Consider the following 20,479-nt stretch of genomic DNA (forward strand, 5'->3'; position numbering starts at 1 on the left):
CATTCAAGGACACATGGAGGAAATCTATTGAGCATTGGAGTCCATGGAAAAATGACAGGAGCAAACTATGGGAGGGAATGGTTGGCAAGAACTATGTTTGAAAAGCACATGCTCCATGCTAGTCTAGCTCATTCACGTGCATCATCAACTACAATTCCTGCATCCATACAAACAGGAAGGCAATATTGCCCTAAGTTTATAAACATGGAAACTGAGTCTTGGGGCAGATTCTAGGACCTTGCAGGAGATAACCAGTGCAATCATAACCATTCACAAAGCAGCCACTCCCTAGGCTCAAAGATTAAATTATCTCAATTTAATCTTCAAAATGTGAAACTGGTAGCCATAATTAAGTAAAGCTACTTTTTTTTTTTTTAGTGCTGACTCTGTATCAAAGATTTTTTTTTTTTCCGTTAAGCAATCTCATACAATAAGTACAACATAGGAAAGAAGAATGTAAGCTTCCAAATCAAATATCCCAGTTTGGAACACAGTTTTTTTTTTCTACTCTCAATTAACTTTAGGAAACTCAGAACACTTCTCTGATCACGAGTTTCCCTGTCAGAAAAATGGAAGGGGGAGGGGTGTTATTCTGAGAATTGAATGATATCATATTTAAAATGCTTGGTCTACAATTAGATGCTTAATAAACAGAACTGACTTAGTGTTGATTATAGTGGGACTTCATAAATAAGAAAACTGAAAATCAAAAAGGCAACTAGTTTAAGTCCATCTGACTAGTGGCAGAGCGAGGACTAAGCATGGATCTATCTGACAGACACTGAATTCTTGCTCTCCTATGTACACAGGATAACTGATTTCCTCAGAGCTGATTCTGAGCTGGCAAGAAGCACACAAATCCCCATTAGCCACTCTCTAATGATAGGAGCCAAATCATGCACTTTAGGAATATTTCCTTCCAAAGTAGTTCAAATATTCAAAAATGTCACTTTTAATAATGAACTTCAGTTATTTAAAAAATCCCCAGACATGGACCAATTCCATAGCCTTCAATGCCAAAATTCAGAGCCATTATGGTCTTCCTCTACATTTGAACTTATTAGAAGCATTAATCTCAGAGATTTGGAACCTCATCAATTTCATAAACATTGTTCTTTCTATTGTGGCCAGACAGGATAATTTAAGGGCATTTTCCTTCATACCATTTTATCTTTCATTTAAGGCTTGCAAACTTAACAATAGTATACATGAACAATCTTAGGGCTACAAATTTTGAGTCTTTGCTGTAGCAGTGTGTCCTGGTAGTGTAAATATTTGTCAAAGAAAGATTAACTAGCATGAACGTATATTCAGAATGGCTGCTCTTTCATTAACCCAGTAAGGAAATAAACTAGAAAAATACACAGTTCTCTAAATGATACTTATAAGTAGTCACTGAACTTCTAGTTACTTTTTAGGCTTATCAAATTTTAGATTTTTTTAAATCATTTCCCTCATAACCTTGTTTATTTTAAATTTACACTTGAAAAATTTAACACCTAGAAATTTGCTGTAATATTTCATACTTATTTGAATTCCTGAATTCATAACTTATGTTTCATTCAGAAATAATAAAAAAGTATTTCTGGAAAAAGTGATTAAAAAATTAATCCTTTGGAACAAGAGTATATTAATGCAAAGATTACATAAATAAATGAAGAGTTTACTCATAATTTTTCCTTTTAATAAAGATAAAGCCATTTGTTTCAGAAGTTCTCCTAAGGAAGTAGGTTTTGCTTGCACATTATTCCCACTAACGTATCCTCAAAGCTGATACATACCCCATGCTAAACCATCCCTGAAAATGTAGCTTTAATCAAAATCCAGCTTATAAATTACATCTAAATCCTTGAATGTTTGGCTTTATGACATCCTAAACCTACTTTGTAGGTCCACAAAGATCAAGAAGTGGCTTCATGAAAGTGAGGAAATACAAGACTCCAGTCCCAGAGCCTCTAGCATTAAACCCCCTAATTCATTGAATACATATTTGATGCGAAGTAGTGAGACTGCATCATAGTGTCCAGCCAAAGGCTCTGGTCCTCTCGAGTAAATCCAGAGGATGACTGAGAATCTTTCAGCCAATGCAGATGGGGTCAGAATGGAACCTGTCCAGGAAGGCCAGCAGGAAGGTTGTGATGGGACTCTTCTCCCACCCCAGGAGACAGGCCATTGTGACACTATTGTGCATCTAGTGACAAAATGCATCACCTTGGACTTTCTGACATTTCCTTTTCCAGAACTTTCCCTATGGGCAATAAAAACCCCAATGATCAGATCCATAATACATTCCCCAGAAGCATTTTCACTTCTCCACTGATGGGGGGACATAAAATTGTGTGTGTGTGTGTGTGTGTGTGTGTGTGTGCGCGCGCGCGCACACACACACACACACACACACACATAGACACACAAATATGTATAAAACATTGGATTAGGCTTTTCGCAGCAGATCAGAACAAAATGCATCTCAGACTTGCCATTTCTTTAGAAAGATTGACACCAAGAGAACTTTTCCCAGAAGTTACATCAATTATGACCTTCATCAACTATGCTGAGAAAAATCTGTTCTACGTTACTGTCAGCCACAAGAGGAAACTGAAATTTAGGCGCTGAACTTGAGGACAAGAAATCCTAACTTTGATTCAGTTTCAATTCACACTACCCAAAATCCCCAGGGACAGAGACACCAAGAATCTCCCAAATCGGAAGATAATGGCTCAGCACGGCGATGGCGGTGCCTGAACACAGCATGCACTCTCCCAGGATTTAGACCCGAACCCGTAGCCTAACCGGTTGCTGCAAAACGGGCCCATGCGTGGTTCCCATTGAGGCAGCCCAAGGGCTGCTTTTACCTGCCACGTAGGTCTGATCCTCCCGGCCAACAGAGAAGCCCCGGAGCGCAGTGCCGCTGAGGAGAGAGTCCGGGCCTCAGGTGTCCACGCGGCTCTCCTCGCAGCTGTGGCGCTTCTCCGCCCGACTTCAGCTAACAGTTCCTCTGCCTGCGGCCAGCGGGCTCACTCAGCTGCGGGGACCCGCGCGAAGCCCTCGCAGCGCCGAAGATCCTGCGCTCCAGCCTCGGAGGCGCCGCGGCTGCAAGTCCGGGATCCTCCTGGGATGCTCCCTATTCGGCCAGGCCCATCCCGAGCGCTTGCGGAGCAGCGGCCCGGCCAGCGCCAAGCCCGGGACTACAGCGGTTCCTTCGCTGCAGCGCTTTCCTGCGCTGGGGACGCCGGACGTGGGGCCGGGGCGACGGCTAGCCCCAGGCCCGGCTGAGTGGGCAGCGGCCGGGCTGCGGCTGAGTCAGCGCCCCGGCGGCGCGGGCGAGCCCGGGCCAGCCGCCGAGAGGGTGCTCTAAGCGGAGCCGCTGCCGCCCTGGCATTTTAAAAGCGAGGCAGCTGGACGCTGTTCAAGCGGAAACGGAGGGAGAAACTTCGGCCCCCGGGGTGGAGCTTTGCCAGCGCGAGGAGTGGGCCCAAGGGCCAATCTGGTTTATTCTGAGATGTTCTTCAAATGCGTTCTCTTCAGAGACTCCTTTTACAGTGAAAAACAAAAAGAAAGGGGTAGTGGGGGGCGGGGGCGGACCATAAAACCCAACTCAATGCCTGCATTATGCTTAATAGCAAGACAAACGATTCCATTAAAGTTAGAGGAAGGAAGCTCAAGCGGAAAGAAAGTCTGATCAAGGCAACCAGACATAAGAAGGAAATCAAGTGTAAAACTACTGAAGTTGTGCCTTTTTACAATATATGTATATTCAGTTTTTGAATTGGAAAGCAGGAGGAAAAATACTGTTGTTTTCAGCAGAGGTAATTGGTTGGAGAATCCAAACTGAACATCGAGTGAAATCGATTTTCCAATGAATTGGCAGGTTATAAAACAAACTTAACAAATTAACAATGTTCTTGTACACTTATTCACCAGTGAGAAATGTGAATGCCAAATCCCATTGTCACTAATAGCAAAAACATGCATAACTAGGAATATAAACTTACCAGGAAATGTGTTCTGTAAAAATAAATAAATAGATAGATAGATAGATCTACTCTTTACCAGAGGACTAAAGGAGATCTGACTCAATTATTAAGAAGCAAAACTTCTAATTCTAGCACAAGAAGTGAATATTGTGATCCTAACAGGCCCTCTTCAATGTAATCTTCACCAAATTACAAGCAGAATTTTCTTTTTACCTCAATGATTCCCAGTCTCTTTAGAAAGAAAAAAAAAAAAGAAAGTAAATAAAATGTTAATAAAGATTATAAGGGAAACTAGTCCTATTGGGTATATAAAAGAAGTCATGCATGCACACATGATTTATAAATAAAAGCCAACATTGGCTGAATGCTTAATGTTTAATGCTTTACATGTATCATTTATCAATGTGTTTATCATTTATCACCAGAACCCTGTGACACAGATGATATTGCTGTCACTTAAGGGTAGGAAATGGAAGGTCAGTAGAATAGTTATCACACTCAATTTCACACAGGCAAAAGTGGGGACTGGGGATTGGACACAGGCATTATGCCTACAGAATCCATGCATCCTGTGCATAGCCTTGTTCCCTCTGGCACAGAGCAGCAGTAATTAGAACAGCTCACCATTGGCACAGAGTAGGACCAAGAGCCCAAAATGAGAAGTAGGCAAGAAACTGTGATATTCTAGTTGATGGAATAGAAGGATTTTTAAATAAGTGATATTTAAACAATAGGGAGCTATTAACAGGAGATAGAGCTGATTTTCTACCTAGTGCCCCAGACCAAAGTAAATTCCTGATTCATCAAATATTAAATGTAAAAATGTAAGGCAAAAAATAAATAAGTAGGTGAATCCTATGAACCTGGGATTCTCAAAAGACTTTCTAAATATATCATGAAACCATAAAGGGAAAAACTGAGAGATAAGATATAAAAATGTAGACAAACTTCTTTATGGGAAACACTGCAAACAGAATTCAAAATTAAATGACAATCTGTAAAATATTTGTATGCATGTGATGGGAGATTGTTGAACTTAATAAACTGAAATCATAAGCACCCAGTTGAGTTTGAATTTTAGTTTAGCCACAAATTATTTTTTTGTCTCACTCACTGTTGGTCTGAAAGTCAAATTTAAATGAATGCCCTGTCTTGTCTCTTTCGGCCATATTATGATAGCAACATTTTAATATGATAATTTGCAAAACAAAAATTCTTATAATCATTTTAAAAAGTATAGATGATTAAGCCACTAGAACAAGGAGAAAAAGAGATCAGCAGGCAATTCACCAAAGAAAACAAATAACAGAACAAAATAAGTATCCTCTCTAGCAATGAAACAAATGTAAATAAAAAGCACAGAAAATTGTACTTTTTAACCTACTAACTGGAAAAGTTTAAAATATTGGTAAAATCCAGCACAGGTGAGCAATTTGGAGAATGGGTATTCTCCCTTACTACTTATGATAATGTGAATTAGTACATATTTCTTCAATACAGTTTGAGAAAAAATACCAAATTAAATACTTTATGTTTATAGCAATATACCAAACAAATCTATTTTCAAGGATTTTTCTAAAGGGATCATTTGACAAGTGGACAAAATGCATATAGCATATATTTATACAATTTATAATAGTAAAAAATTTGACACAATAATTGAGGATTGGTTGATTAAATATAATTAAATAAAATAATATTATATATGGTGACATAGTTTCAATCCTAAGCACTAAATGTGACATAGTTACAATTCTAAGCACTTCCTATATAATAATTTACCAAAACAAAAACAAAAAAAAATCCTCACTAAGAAGGTACAACTAGGGGCTGGGGCTGGGGCTTAGTGGTAGAGTGCCTGCCTCCAACGTGTGAGGCACTAGATTCAATCTTCAACATCAAATAAATAAATAAATAAAGATAGATATTGGGGCCATTTACAACTAAAAAAAAAAAAAACTAAAAAGAAGGTATAACTAGCATCTCCATTTTATAGGAATGGAATCAAGACAAAGATCTAAGCAACAAATTAGCTTAAACTACTACAATCATCATTGACTCCGAGGCTTCTCTCCACTCCCTGTCTCTGCTTCTGGCAGGGCATTAGTTTTATTCTCCTTTTTAATTCTACACTGGCTTTATTACCTCCTTAATTCAAGAAAACATGGCAGCCTCCTGAGCTTCATGTAATAGCAATAGTCACACAAAGATATTAATGTTCATGGTTCTTAGTTTTAAAAACCTATGTTGGTATGAATGCCCACTGGGCAAAGCATTAGTCAGAACAGGCTGGGTTTTGCTGTGTTTACAAACAGCCCCTAAATCTCAGTACCTTATGATAAAAGTGTTCCCCTCTCACTTTCTCTATAAATCTACAGTGGGTTGACTGTGGCTTGGCTCTATTACAGGAACACCACTGGGGAATACAGGCTGGAAAAACAGTTTATATCTAGAGCACCTTGGTCATCTCGCACCTTCACCTTGCACCTTGACACCTAGGCAATTTTGCAGAAAGAAAAAGAAGACACAGCCAACCACAGGTTCTTAACACTTCTACCAGAGTGTTAAGTCATCTAGCCAAGCCTAATGTTGTGGAGCAAGGAAATCATCAGCTTCCCCAGAAGAATAATATGGCCTCAGACATCCAGTAAATCTAGTGAAGGAAATGTGTTTGTAACTGCATATGAAATTAAAGACCATAATGATTGGATGGGAATAGATGGGAATGCTGTGTTCTGAAATGTCTCCATTTGGAAAAAATGAAATGAGAAAATTGGGCAGAAAATGGACAAATTTTGACCACAGAGATTATACGGTTAGGACTCTGGACTGAATGCTAGACTTGGAGTCAAACAGCCCTGGGTTATAGTTCTTACTCTCTAATTTACTCAATATATAACCATGGCCAATTCATGGCAGCTAATATCTTCTCAATCATGAAGTAGAGAGAACAATTCTTGCAACATCAAATGTGAACCATCTAGCAGAATGTTATAGGGTGAGTTCAGTCTTTACTGTTAAGCTTGAAAAATGCCTGTTGCTTCTCACTGTCCACTCAATGCCTTGCAAAGAAATTTCTAATTTCAGTCTATTCTTTTTAAATTAGTTAACTAACTAATTTTAATTTACAAATAAATGCATGGGTGGTATACAACATGAATGTCTAATTCCTGGTTTTAAATTAATTAATTAATTTTAATTGACAAATATGAATTATATGATTATTGCTGGTATACAATGTGATGTTCTGAATATATTCATTGTGGAATGGCTAAATCCACACATGCATTATCTCACATTCTTATTTTTTATTTTGTGTTTTTAAAATGAGAATTGCTTCAGTGTTAAATAATAACTTTCTCTCATTCTCAATATTCAAAGCAGAAGACACCTTCAACTGGATTAGTTAAATCTCACTCACTGATACCTAATTTAACCAGCACTTAGGTTGGATGTTGAATCTCCCCAAAAGGCTCTTTCCACTCATGACTTTGAGTCAGCCCCTGTGTCTCTCCTTTTCTCCATTAGACAAGGGCATGGGGGAACTTGGAGCTTCCTATTAGCTCTGGTGTTCCTGTTCCATCCCTAGATAGTCTGAGGAGGCAGCTTTTGAGAGAAGCTGTTGGCCATTGTCACAGGTGCTGTTGATGTCTCTGCTCTGGGCTCTCTGCCTCTGCTGAATGACACAGCAAGAGGTCAGCTCCTCCTCCAGCCCTTCCCTGTGCTTCAGGGCCACACCTCCTACTTGAAACAGGCTCTTCTGATGCTAGAAAACAGAGGAAAGCACACATGAGTGAAAGCTGTCTCTACTCTTCGTTTCAGGAAGTCTAATAGGTGGTCCAGTTCTAAATGAAGGAGAAAATCCCCGCCAGCTGGTCCAGTCCCAGGGTATGCAGAGTTCTTTCTCATATATCATCTGCATTTCTAACTGTCACTCTATTGGAAGGCAGATCAGGCAGTAATGTATACCCATTTTACAGATGAGGAAACTGAGGGCAGAAGTCAGTTAAGATGCTTATCCAGTGTCTTAAGACTTCAGTCCCAAATCCCAGAACTAGCACTCAAGTCTCCTGAGCCTGTGTCTGGAACTGTTTCTGCCACATCCATGTGGCCCATTGTCACATTATCACACATCTGAAATTGAAATTGTTACTGTGTGGCAGAATGGAATTAGACACCTAGATTCTGTTACACCATCAGAGAAGTAGATTCTGTTACTTCTCTGCCATTTTGTGAAAAGAGAAAGATATGTCTTAATTTTTTTATTTTTGTTTTGTTTTAATGCATTGTAGTTATACTTAATTGTGAGGTTCATTTTGATATAGTCATAAGTGCAAAAACAGTTTTCTCAATTTTAGTCCCCAGTACTCCCCTCTTTGCTCCCCTCCTTCTCCCCCTGGTCCTCTTCTTCTACTCTATTGGTCTTCCTTATATTTTTTTAAATTGGTACATTATAGTTAAATATAAAATTGGAATGGATTGTTATATATTCATATATGCACATAGTATAATGGGGTCAACATTACTCCCCAGTTCTTCCCCTTTTCCTCCCCTCCTCCCTTTCCCTTGGTCCCCTGCTTCTACTCTACTATTCTCCCTTCTATTTTCACAAGACCCCCTTTTATTCTTCATTTGAAAGGCATGTTTTAAATAAAATTTCAGGAAATCCTATTGGTGGTATAAAATGTATACAACATAGTTTTCTGTTTTTCACTCCATAGTGGAGAAAATCTTTAGTAAAGATCCACATTGCTACTCTAATGCTCTAATTTAAAAACAAAAAGGTAAAAGGTGAAAGATTTATACGATCTGAAGAGAAACCAGAGTATAAAGAGGGATTATCATTCTCATCATAATTTTCATTAATATACATTTTTTTTAGTTTTAGGTGGACACAATATCTTTATTTTTTAATGTGGTATTGAGGATCGAACTCAGAGCCCCACACAAGCCAGGCGAGCACACTACCGCTTCAGCCACATCCCCTATAGGTGACTGTATGACCAATGTGATTCTGCAACCTGTACAATCAGAAAAATTAGAAATTATACCCCATTTGATTCAAATGTATGAATTTGTCAAGATCATTGTACTGTCATGTGTAACTAATTAAAAAAAAAGTGATCCCCATTGCTGCAAATGCCTGGAGTCTGCTTTAGGAAGAGTCTTACTGTGCTAGTGAGTAGAGGTTCATGGGGGTGCAGGACAAGAACAGAAGCCTGATAGCATGAATCTATAATGGGCTTCTCGACACATGAAGCATAATCTACAGATGCAAAAACTTGGTTGTTGTCATGGGTTCAAGTTCTGGCTCTGCTGCTTGCCACAGCAATGTGTACTATGTTTTCCTGAGGATGGAAACAGGCAGATGCTGGGAGCCATCAGCCAAGTAGGTATGACAAATTCCTTGCCAGCTTACTCCCATGCTGTCTAGTGGAAGGACTTCTGAAAGGTGACCTTGCTCAAGGACCAGGGCAGGATCCCTGTTTAGGGTGTTCCCCCTTTAGAATAGGGCGGTTTAGCATAATAGGAGATTAGGGTGTTCCCCCTTTAGAATAGGGCAGTTTAGCATAATAGGAGATTAGGGTGTTCCCCCTTTAGAATAGGGCGTATCCTGCTGCTGAGTTCCTCTTGAGTTCTTAGGGTCAGACAGTATATTTTGGGAGACAGAAGTCCATGTGGGAGGATTTGGGCAGAGAGTGATTTTGGGCAGAGTAGTGGATTTGGGCAGAGAACGTGGATTCCCCCAGAACGTGTTTGTAGACGGCCGGTGTGAGTTCGGGAATAAAGAATTGCTGTTTGAATCTACAAGCTGTGTGGAGACTCGTGATTTGTGCCCAGCCAGAGACTGCGGCAGGCAGACAGGTACCTGAGTTTTCTTTTCTTAACAGAAGCAGAGGAAAGAAGCTCAATTGTACCTGACTAAAAAACTTGGTCCTCCTTCATTTCTGACAGTCTCCCACCTGCAGCTTCTCCATATTCCTCTGAACCAAAGAAGAATTTGAGACCCATTTACTAATGTTAGACCAAAGTTCAAAGAAACTCAGCACAGACTTTGGCTGAAATGGTGTGCAAGAGCCAGGGAGACACCAAGGGAAAGGAAAGAAGAATGTACAGAAGAACATACAGACATTGAAATGGGATGGTAAGGAAGTCGGGGACTTCCTAGAATCTAAATATTCAGTTATGGTAAGACATTTGCTGTGGGCCCAGATGTGGGTCCACCTACTGCCTGTTGCTCACGGTGTATCCCCCATTGCCTTCCTATCTGAGCACCCTGCTCTCTGAGCACCTGACTCACGCTAGCTAGCCTGAGCCACAGCACAGTATCCTTCCTGGAAGCAAATGATATTGCGTTAAAGATGTTAAGAATCAATTAGCCCTAACTGAGGCTCTCTCAAGTCAAGTCAGAATGAAGAATGAGTGGCTTGCTCTCCAAAGTGTTGGATACTGAAACCAAATGTGCCTTATTGGTTTATTCCTGAATCTCTCATCTTCATATGCCTGAAATTCCTTTTAAAGTGTAATTTGCTTGAAGCTATTTACTTGAAGATATTCAAGTTATTATTTTACTTCAAGTTCAGAGGGATAAGAGAGGAAACAAATGGTATCCTATAACCATTGTTGTATTATATCAGAAAGGATCCCATATTTGGAGAAATAAAAACAAATTAAATTTATAAAAATTGCTTGGGACAACTTTTTTAAATAGTCATAATTTTGAAGAACTTAATCTTATGCCTAGTGCAACGTTATAAATTGACTTAAATAGCAGATTGAAAAGCACTTTTATATGCAGATAATGAAGCATATGCAGAGGTTGACATCATCAGTCCATCATAATTACAAATGAGAAAACTTATTAGAAGCCAGGCTGTTCAATGCTGGGGTAGGACTGAAAAGAGTAGCCATGACTGGACTAGAAACTCCATAAGAGCAGGACCTTGTCTTGTTTATTTCCAGACCCATGCCTAGTACAGTACCCTGTGTGTAGAAGAAGACACACAGAAGTAAATAATGAGTTAATGAACCAGTGAATGAAGGAAGGGTGTGGTCCCTGGGATGGGGGGAGCAGTGTTAAGCATAGTGACTCAGTGCCTTGATGGGGCAGGGATGAGATGAGAGAAAGTCTGCATGGTCTCTATGAGCCAGATTGTAGTCTCACCCATGCCAGTGGCCAGCTTCTCATCCTCCTACTGTCCATAACATTGGTCCTCTCTCTGAACTGTGCTCAGTATTCAGGACCAAGTCTGCTGTTTGTACGTTATGTTTACTACTAACTTAAGAGGACCCAGAGACTCCAGAGAAGGAAGTTTGTGTTATTCTGCTGTATGAAAGGAGCTGAGTCATGGGGGATGGAGGCAATCAGTCTCCAATCCCTAATATAGGGCTATGGGGCCATGGCAAATGAAGGCAAGTGCTTTCCCTCAGTGTCTGACTGCCTGAATGAACACTACTTCATAAATCCAGGATGCAAGTTTAGCCCTCCTAAATAGGATCTAGAGATGCAGAAAATGTAAGCAGATACTTAATTTTTTATTGAGTTAAAATTCACGTAACATAAAATTCACCACTTAAAATATTTTAAAGTGTACGATTCAGTGGCATCTGGTACATTCACAATATTGTGCAATCACCACTACTAATTGTAGAACATTTTCACCACTCTAAGGAGAAACCCTATACCTGTTAAACAGCCACACCTTACCCTTCCCTCCCCTATTCCCTGGCAACCACTAATTGGCATTTTATCTCTATGGATTTGCCTGTTCTGGACATTTCATATATGAAATGATATTGCATGATTATTTTGTATCTGGCTTCTTGCCTTCAGTATAACATTTTCAAGGTTCTTCCATGTTGTGGCATTTATCAGAATTTCTTGCTTTTTCATGCCTAAATAATATCATGAATATACCACATTGTATTTATCCATGCACCAGTTTATGGACTTCAGATTGTTTTCACCTTTTAGCTGTTGTGAATGTTTCCACATACATGTTTTTGTTTGGCCCTATCTGCAAGTTTCTAGGTGTATCCCCAGGAGTGGAATTGCTGAGTAGCTGCCTTGTCTGGTTTCTGAGGATTACTGGCAGGTACTTAGGAGGATAAAAGTGCTTATGATTGGAGGAGCTTCAGGGGCTCCTCCACCCTCTCCAGACAGAAGAAACTGTGTCCATGTGACCCTCCTATTTGTTCCTGCTGCCAAATCTTTGTCCAGGATCCAGCCCCAATGTTACCTGCCAGTTTCCAGGGCTCCTCCTTTCTGCTCCAGGCTCTCCCAAGATCACTCCCAAAGTCAACAACCCACACTGATCTTCTTGCAGTGTGGTTATTACAGTCTGCAAAAAGCAAAGTGTAGGCCTGAAACCCTAGGAACTTCACCAGCGTCACCAGAGAATTTCCATTTTTTTTATTAGCAATGCACATTCATGTGCCCCCACCCAGATGTGCTGGATCAGAATCTCTGGACTGCACAGTGGGTCATCTTTGTTCTAATATGACCTGAGAGAATTATCTTACTCAGCCCTGAGAAATAAGTGTTCCTGGGTGTCTGCCCACTCTCAGCTACTCCTTTAACCCATAATGGGTGACCACATTGTGTATGATGTATGGTGTATGTGCATATGTGTGTACTTGGGCGCTGGGGGCTATTGAGAGGTGGTGTCAAAACATGAAGTGTTTCCAGGAAGAGGTGATGAGTTGGTGATGCCCACAGGAGTCCTGAGGCTGCAGAACCCTTGTCTACTGAGGGCTCTTTTTCCATTCTTGTAGAGACTATGGAGTTCCTCCTCCTTTGGGAGCTTGGCCCAAGCCTTAACTCTTGGGGTTTCTCTTGAAATAGGACTCACAACCCTTCCCCTAGTCTGTATTGTTCATCATCCAGAGAAAATCATGCCAGCTGTGTGCTTCTGAGCCTTCCTCCCACCCTCTGGGCAAACAGAAGGCAGTGACAATGGCAGGGGCAGATATCTGAATCCTCAGTTCGATCCTGCTCTGTGATTCTGACTCTCCTCTTGTGAGTCAACACAGATGCCTCCTGGGAGACCCTGCCCATGCAGAGACCGTGGTCCCCTGGGAAGTCATAACAGACCCCATTCCAAAGAGGACTTTTGCCCCTTCACCCCTTGTCCACCCTCCTCCTGGGTGCTCCACACCTCAGCATTCTCTACCCAAAGGGATGCATTTCTAACCCAAAAAGCCCTGTCTCCAAGAAGGTAAAGCCAGAGAAGAGAGAAGAAAAGCAGAGAAGTAAGACTTTTAAAAGCTTTGAACCTGAGATAGGAAGAGGGAATCCCTGAAATTAAATCTCAGGCCACTCAAACTTGGTCTGTGATTTAATCTCATCCCCTAAGGTACTAATGAATCTGCCATTGAAAAGGGCCTGACACAGTGGCAGGTTGAGAATCCCAGGTATTCCTTATAGTGATTCCTACCATCACTGCACATATCTCTAGAGATGACCTGCTCAGGACAGCCTGGCTGCTTAGACTGCAGGGTAGTAACCTGCCACATCTACTCATGGGAGCAGGCAGGACCCTCTTTTTTTGTATCTTCTATCCCCTATCATAGTGCCTAGTAATTACATATTCTCCACAAGCCTGCAATGTGATAACAAATCTTTCACTCTTCCTTTGTCCTCCCAATACCACATCTGCCACACCACACATCACTCATTCAATAAGCATCCATTGAGTTTTCACTGTAGGTTCAGTGAATAATATAAGGCACAATCCCTGCTGTCCCTGAAACTTGCAATCCGCTATGTTGGAGTGGTGGTCAAGAAACATTTACACATTATCTGTTTACAGTTGCATTAATGCATGAGAGAGAAGTGAAGTCATGTGAGAGAAGGTAATAAGAGACCTAACCAAACCTGAATCGTTGGGAAAGCTTTCTGGAGAAGGAACATTCATGCTGACATCTTCAATAGGAACAGGAGCTGAAAAAGCAAGAGTGAAGAAAGAGCAGATGGTTACAGAAGTGCATGCCAAGGCCCTCAGGGAACCAGGAGTTCAGTGTGAAGAAAGGGGGGGTAGGGCAGGAAAGGAAGTCATAATTGTGATCAGAAATGAAATGCAAATGCCCTTCCAGAGGCCTTGAAAAGGCTTTTGGCCTGAAAATGGCAGAAGAAGTGACCTTGTCATATACATTCTTAAAATAATGTCAGATAATGAATTATAGGGAAGCAAGGAGGTATAAGGTGATGGCCTGGATGAGGGTGGTGGTAGGGATAAATGACACAGAAGTGCCACCATATTTGTTTGGGGGCAAAACCAACTCTACCGATCTGTGAATAGCTGTGGAAGCTCAGCAGCATGGGGTTTACCAAGAACAGTGCTCAGGTTCTTAGCTTGAGCAAGTGCACAGCAGTGGAGCTAGAGCTGAAGGGGACTAATTTGTTGAGGTATGCAGAAGATTTGATAAATATCATGAGTTCAGATTTGATAGGTCAAGTGTGAATGTGTGTAAGATGTTTAAATGAGGATTTTGAGGAGAAAATAGATGCATAAAGTTGGAAGGAAAGTAGAGGGAGAAGTCTGGGGGTGTTGGGGGTAACTGACATCATACACTATGTTGATATTGCTGGAAAGAGAGCAGAGACTACAAGGAGGATAGGTGTTCATAAGATAAAAACCCAGGACATCTGTGCTTAAACACAGATTGGAGGAGGGTGAATAGGAAAAGGAGATTGACATAGAGTGGCAGAGTGTTATTAGGGGAAAACCTCAAGAGAAAATTGCTGCGCAGAGCAAGGAGGGCTCCTTCAAGCAGAGGGTGTGATGGATGCCAGAAAATGTTAAGGAGGTCAAGTACCATAAGAGCTATAAAGTATCTCTGGCCTGGGGCTTAGCAGTGTGAAGGTCAAGGGTGACCTTTGCAAGGACAGTTGCAGTGCAATCAGATTGGAATTGACAGAGGAGTGAGCAAGAGAGATGAGATGGAAAAGCTGAGGTCTAACAACTCTTGAAAAGTGAAGAGAATGGAGGAGCATGTAGAGTACTGGAAAAGTACTTATCTTTGCTTTTTACTTTTTCCCAAAGGGGAATGACGTGGCAATTTGGATGCTGATAGAATGAATGTCATCAGCAGCAGAGACAGAGTGGCTGGTGAGCACAAGGGACTGAGAAGTTTAGGCACAGGGTCAGGATATAGGAGGAAGAGGTGGCCTCCACTTGGAAGAGACAGCTGTCCTATTGAATCAGGATGCAGATGAAAGTACATCCCTGGAAGATGAAGCAGATGCCAACCAGTTACCTATCTGATGGCTCCTATCTTCACTATGAAGAATGAAGCAGGTTCCTCCTCTAAGAATGAAGGAAGCAAAGTAGAAATCAGAGGTTAAAAAATGGAGAAGTTACAAAAAATGTGTTACCTGGTGGTGTTTGTCAAAGATTAGAATTTGGGGGAGCAAGGTTTGGAGATAATGAAAGACCTTCCATCCATGGTTGTGTTAACTTTCCATTCATTGTGATGACCAAAATACCTGATCAGAAAAACCTAAAGGAAGAAAAGTTTATTTGGGGCTGATGGTGTCGAAGGTTCAGTCCATAGGCAGCCAATTCCCATCACTCTCAGTCTGAGGTGAGGCAGAACATCCTGTGGAAGGGCTTGTCAGAGGAAAGCTACTCAGAAGTCTGGAAGCAAAAAGAGAGTGTAAGAAGACAAGGACAAAGAATTTAATCCTCAAGATACCCCCCAAGTAACCTTCTACCTCAAGCCACACCCCACATGACTACAGTTACTACCAAATAAACCATTCAAATTAGTAATCCACTAAATAGATTAGATTGTGACTCTTTTAATCTTTTAATAACATTTTGCCTCCCAAATTAACATAAGAGTTTTTTGAGGGGATACCTCATATCTAAACCATAACAGTGGCCCTCAGGTACCAACCATTCTGCATGCTGGATGAAATTAATCCCCTCTCTCAACCTACTGTTCCCCAGGTCTTTACATCCATCTTTGGTGCCACAACCCACACCCAATTTCTGAGATCCACAACACAAAATCAGCCCAGATTCAAGCCTCCTGGACCTCCTAACAGCAGTCACTAAGGGCAAGTGACTCAAGATATCTCCACCCACCACCCATCATCCCTCTGGTTTTAGTTAGTTTTTTCTCTGTTCTGACTTAAAGACCTGACAAGAATAATTTTAGAAGAGGAAAATTTTATTTGGGGGCTCTTGGTCTCAGAGGTCTCAGTCAGTTCATAGATAGCCAGCTTCATTCCTCGAGGCTAGAGGTGAGGCAGAACATCATGGCAGAACAACTCGGCAGAGGGAATCAGCTCACATGATGATGTAAAAGCAGAGAGAGAGAACTCTACTCACCAGATAAAAATATATACCCCAAAGGCACGTCCACAGGGACAGAGCTCCTCCAGTCATACCCTATCTACCTTCAGTTACCACTAAATTAATCCCATCAGGTAATTAATTCACTGACTGGGTTAAGGCTCTCATAACCCAATAATTTCTCCTGTGAACCTTCTTGCATTGTCTCAAACATGAGCTTTTGGAAGAAACTTCACATTCAAGCCATAATACCATCACTCTCTCCACAAACATAACTGCCTCCATTGCATTTTCCATTACATCAGCACAGTTAGAAAAACCAAAGCAAAGCAGAGTTTTTTATGACAAATACCCACATACCTACCATTTAGATTCAATGAATACTCACATTTTGCTCTATCTTAATTGCCCCTTTCTTAAGACAATGAATAAAGTATACTGGAATCCTTGCCTTTGCAACATATTTGTTTTGCATTTGATTCATATTTTTAATAAGTGGATAGTCAAATAGTACAAGATTCAAAAGAGATGAGAATTCATTCTTCTACCCAATCTCCCAAACTCATCATCTGATTCTGTGAGTGTATATTTTAAAGAGGGATGTATCTCAGTCTCTGGTCCAGTCAGGCTATAATCAAAATGGAAAAGAGTAGTTAAACACCAACACACAAAGGACCCCATGGATCCTACATCCTTCTGTGTGTCTCAAAGAACCCATGAGAACCAAACTTCTGTTTACAATTCAGTTTTGTGTTAGTTAGCTTTCCATTACTGTGACAAAAAGACCCAAGAAAAACAACTTAAAGGAGGAAAGATTTATTTTGGCTCACAGTTACAGAGGTTTCAGTCCAAGTTCAGCTGGATCCATTGTTTCTGGGCCTATGGTGAAATAGAACAGAAGGGTGGAAGGATATTGGATAGGAAAGATGCTCACCTCATGGCAGCCAGGAAGCAGAGAGGGAAAGTAAGAGAATTGCAGACAAGTCATAACCTTCCATGGCATGTCTCCAATGACCTACTTCCCCCAACTAGGCCCCTCTTACTAATCGCCCGTTCAGCTATATATAAATGCATGAACTGACTAATCCACTGATACGGTTAGCACCCTTGAGATCAAATCACTTCCCAAAAATTCCTGCTTCTAAACATTGCTGCATTAGGGACCAACCCTTCAACACATGAGCCTTTGGAAGACATTCTGGATACAAACAATAACAGTATTGTCTTTGTTTGGTTTGCTCTGACAAAATACCTTTGACTAGGTAATCAATCAACAGCGTAATTTTATTGATCACAGTAAATAGAGGCCAGGAAGCACAAGATCAAAGCACCAGAAGATTCTCTATCTTGAGGGCCTGTTACTCCTAGGGATACCCCAATGTGTCCTCACATGGCAGAAGAGGCATAAGTTTTCATCATACCTCTTTAATAAGGGCACCAATCCCATTCATGAAGGTGGAGCCCTCATGACCTAATCACATCCCAAAGGCCCACCTCGTGACACCACCACAATGCATATTAAAACATCTAGATCATGGCAAGTATTATTTGAAATTAGACGTGGGAGTTGGCCCAGGTCTATCTGATTCTCAGACCCATGTCTCTTTCTCTATCAAATCACCCAGGAGAATAATATGGTAATGTGTCACAGTCTTAGCTGCTCTCAGGATTGTGATAGTTGTGAGAAAGAGTTGCAAAGGGACTTGGGTGTCATTTCCATAGAACTTCCAACCCAGCAAGGTCCTAGCAATTTCAGAACTGTCATACAAAATCCAGATGAGGGGGGGACTATAGCACTAGTTGCCAGTGCAGCTTGATTCGATCTCCAGGGTCTAGAATAAGCAAAGTATAAGATCCTTCCCTGGTCTTGATGTTATAACCATCACTTTGCACCACTTCGTGCATACCCTGGGATTTGTGGGAGCTGGAAGCCTCTATCCACAGTTGTCATCAGCACCAGACCATATGGTGGAAAAAACAATGAGTTCCCCACACATGGCTAAGCCAGTTCCATGTGCCTTTTGTACCAATGGAGGAGCATGGGTTGCCTCTATCCAAATCCTACAGAAGCAAGTCACACTACCTGCACTTTGTCCCTGGAGTGGGTGTGGACTGGTCTTAGCCAGACACTATTAGTCATTCATAAAACACAAATTAAACCCTCAGATTGCTTCTTGGTCAACTTTTCGGTGTTAAGCACAATGTGTATGAGAAAGACTGTTCCTGGATTTAAGGTGTTAAGGAGCCAATTTTATAAAACTTTGTTTTATAGAACAAAGTTTAATAGCAATGCATTAACTTCTGGATAACCAAGAAAAGAGAGCTCAAGGAAGTATGATGCCTATCCCCCAGCTGCATCTCTCTCCAGCTTCCTCATCACTCTGCTCCCACTCTCAGCTATGTTGTCTAACCTTCCACTCACTACTCACTTTACTGAAACCTGACTTCCCACTCACAGGGCTTCAGCTTATCTCACCAAGAGTATCAGTGACCCTGAGCATCCTTCAATCCAATGGTTTCTCCCTCTATTTGCCCTCCTTTCTTCCTTGTTGAGAATATGCAAGTAACTCAACAATAAACAATGAATGACAATAAAAGGGCAAACAATACAAGTAAAAAGTGGACAAAGGATTTGAATAGACATTTCTCCAAAGACACACACACACACACACACACACACACACACACACTTGCATGCACAAGATAGGCAACAAATACATACAAAGATGCTTAACATCATTGGTCAATAGGGAAATAAAACTCTGAATCACAATGACACTTTACATCCACTAACAATATTAAAAAGACAGTTTTGATAAGGATGTAAAGAAATTGGAACACTCATGCACTGTTGGAAAAAATGTAAAGTGGTACATACACTTTGCTAAACATTTTGGCAGTTTCTCAAAATGTTAAACGTAAGAGTTAATATATGGTGAGAAATTCCACTCCTAGGTATATATCTGAATTGAAAGCTATGTCCACAAGAAACCTTGTACATGAACATTTATAACAGTAATATAAGCTCGTTATGGAAATGAAAACAATCCAAATGTTTATTAGCTGATGAATGAACAGATAAAAATGTGGTATAACCATGAAATGGAATATTATTGGTCAAAAGGGATGAATTACTAATAAATGCTACAATATGAATGAACTAATACTACATGGCACAGTTAAACACCCAGGTGTCAGGAAGGGCAGGAGCTAGCACAGTGTCAGAAATCTTGGTGTTGGCAGCAAGGACTCACATCAGTGCCACTGTCACAAACAGATTTAGCTTGTAGTTTTTTCTGTGTCTCAGAGGAGAGAGAGTCAGATTGAAGCCAGAATTAGACAGGCAGTCAGTGTAAATAGGTAAATCGAGTCAGGTCGGATCTAGGAGGCCAATTTTGAGTGAGTCTGGAAAGTTGGAGACTGTCCCCTGAGGGATCTTATGTGCCCCTGCTCCAATCTGTGGCCAAGGTAACCTGGCCCAGGAATTTCCCCTCCCTACAGGGAGCTATAAAGTTGTTAATGTGTCCTTGTCTACTCCATCCTGCCCTTCCCCCTTCAGCCCACCTATTTCCCACCTTTTGGCCATCCCGTGGAACATTCCTGGGCCTAGTCACCTCCACAGGAAGGAGAAAGATAAAGGCGGAAAGGAAGGAGAACAACGGAAGCCTAGGACATATAAAAAGGGCAGAACACCTTGCTTCTTGGGATACCAGGATACCAGCTATGGCCCCCTTCTCACTCGCGGGAGAAGTCTTTGTTACTCTTTTTTAAATAAACCCTGCTCCATATGCTTGCCTCAGTGTGCTTCTCTAATGTTCAAACTTCAACATGTGGGGAAGCAGGACTCGTCATGATAACCAGCAGTATCATATTGGCAGCAGGGACTCACATCAGTGCCACTGTCATAAACAGATTCAGCTTGTAGTTTTTTTCTGTGTCTCAGAGGAGAGAGAGTCAGATGTCCCATAATATTTTCTAATAAAAAATATTAGAAAACATTATGCTCCATATATTATGCAACTTGATAATAGCTGTTCATAGCCACTTTTTTTGAACTCTATAAAATAAGCAAATCTATAGAGACAGAATATAGATTAGTATTTTCTGTGTGTTGGAGAAATGGAGATGTACTGCTATTGGGAATGATTTTTTTGGAGGTAGTGAAACTATGCTGCAACTAAATAGTGATAGTTGTACAAA

This window comes from Callospermophilus lateralis, chromosome 3, assembly GCF_048772815.1.
Source record: "Callospermophilus lateralis isolate mCalLat2 chromosome 3, mCalLat2.hap1, whole genome shotgun sequence".
Classification (NCBI taxonomy): Eukaryota; Metazoa; Chordata; class Mammalia; order Rodentia; family Sciuridae; genus Callospermophilus; species Callospermophilus lateralis.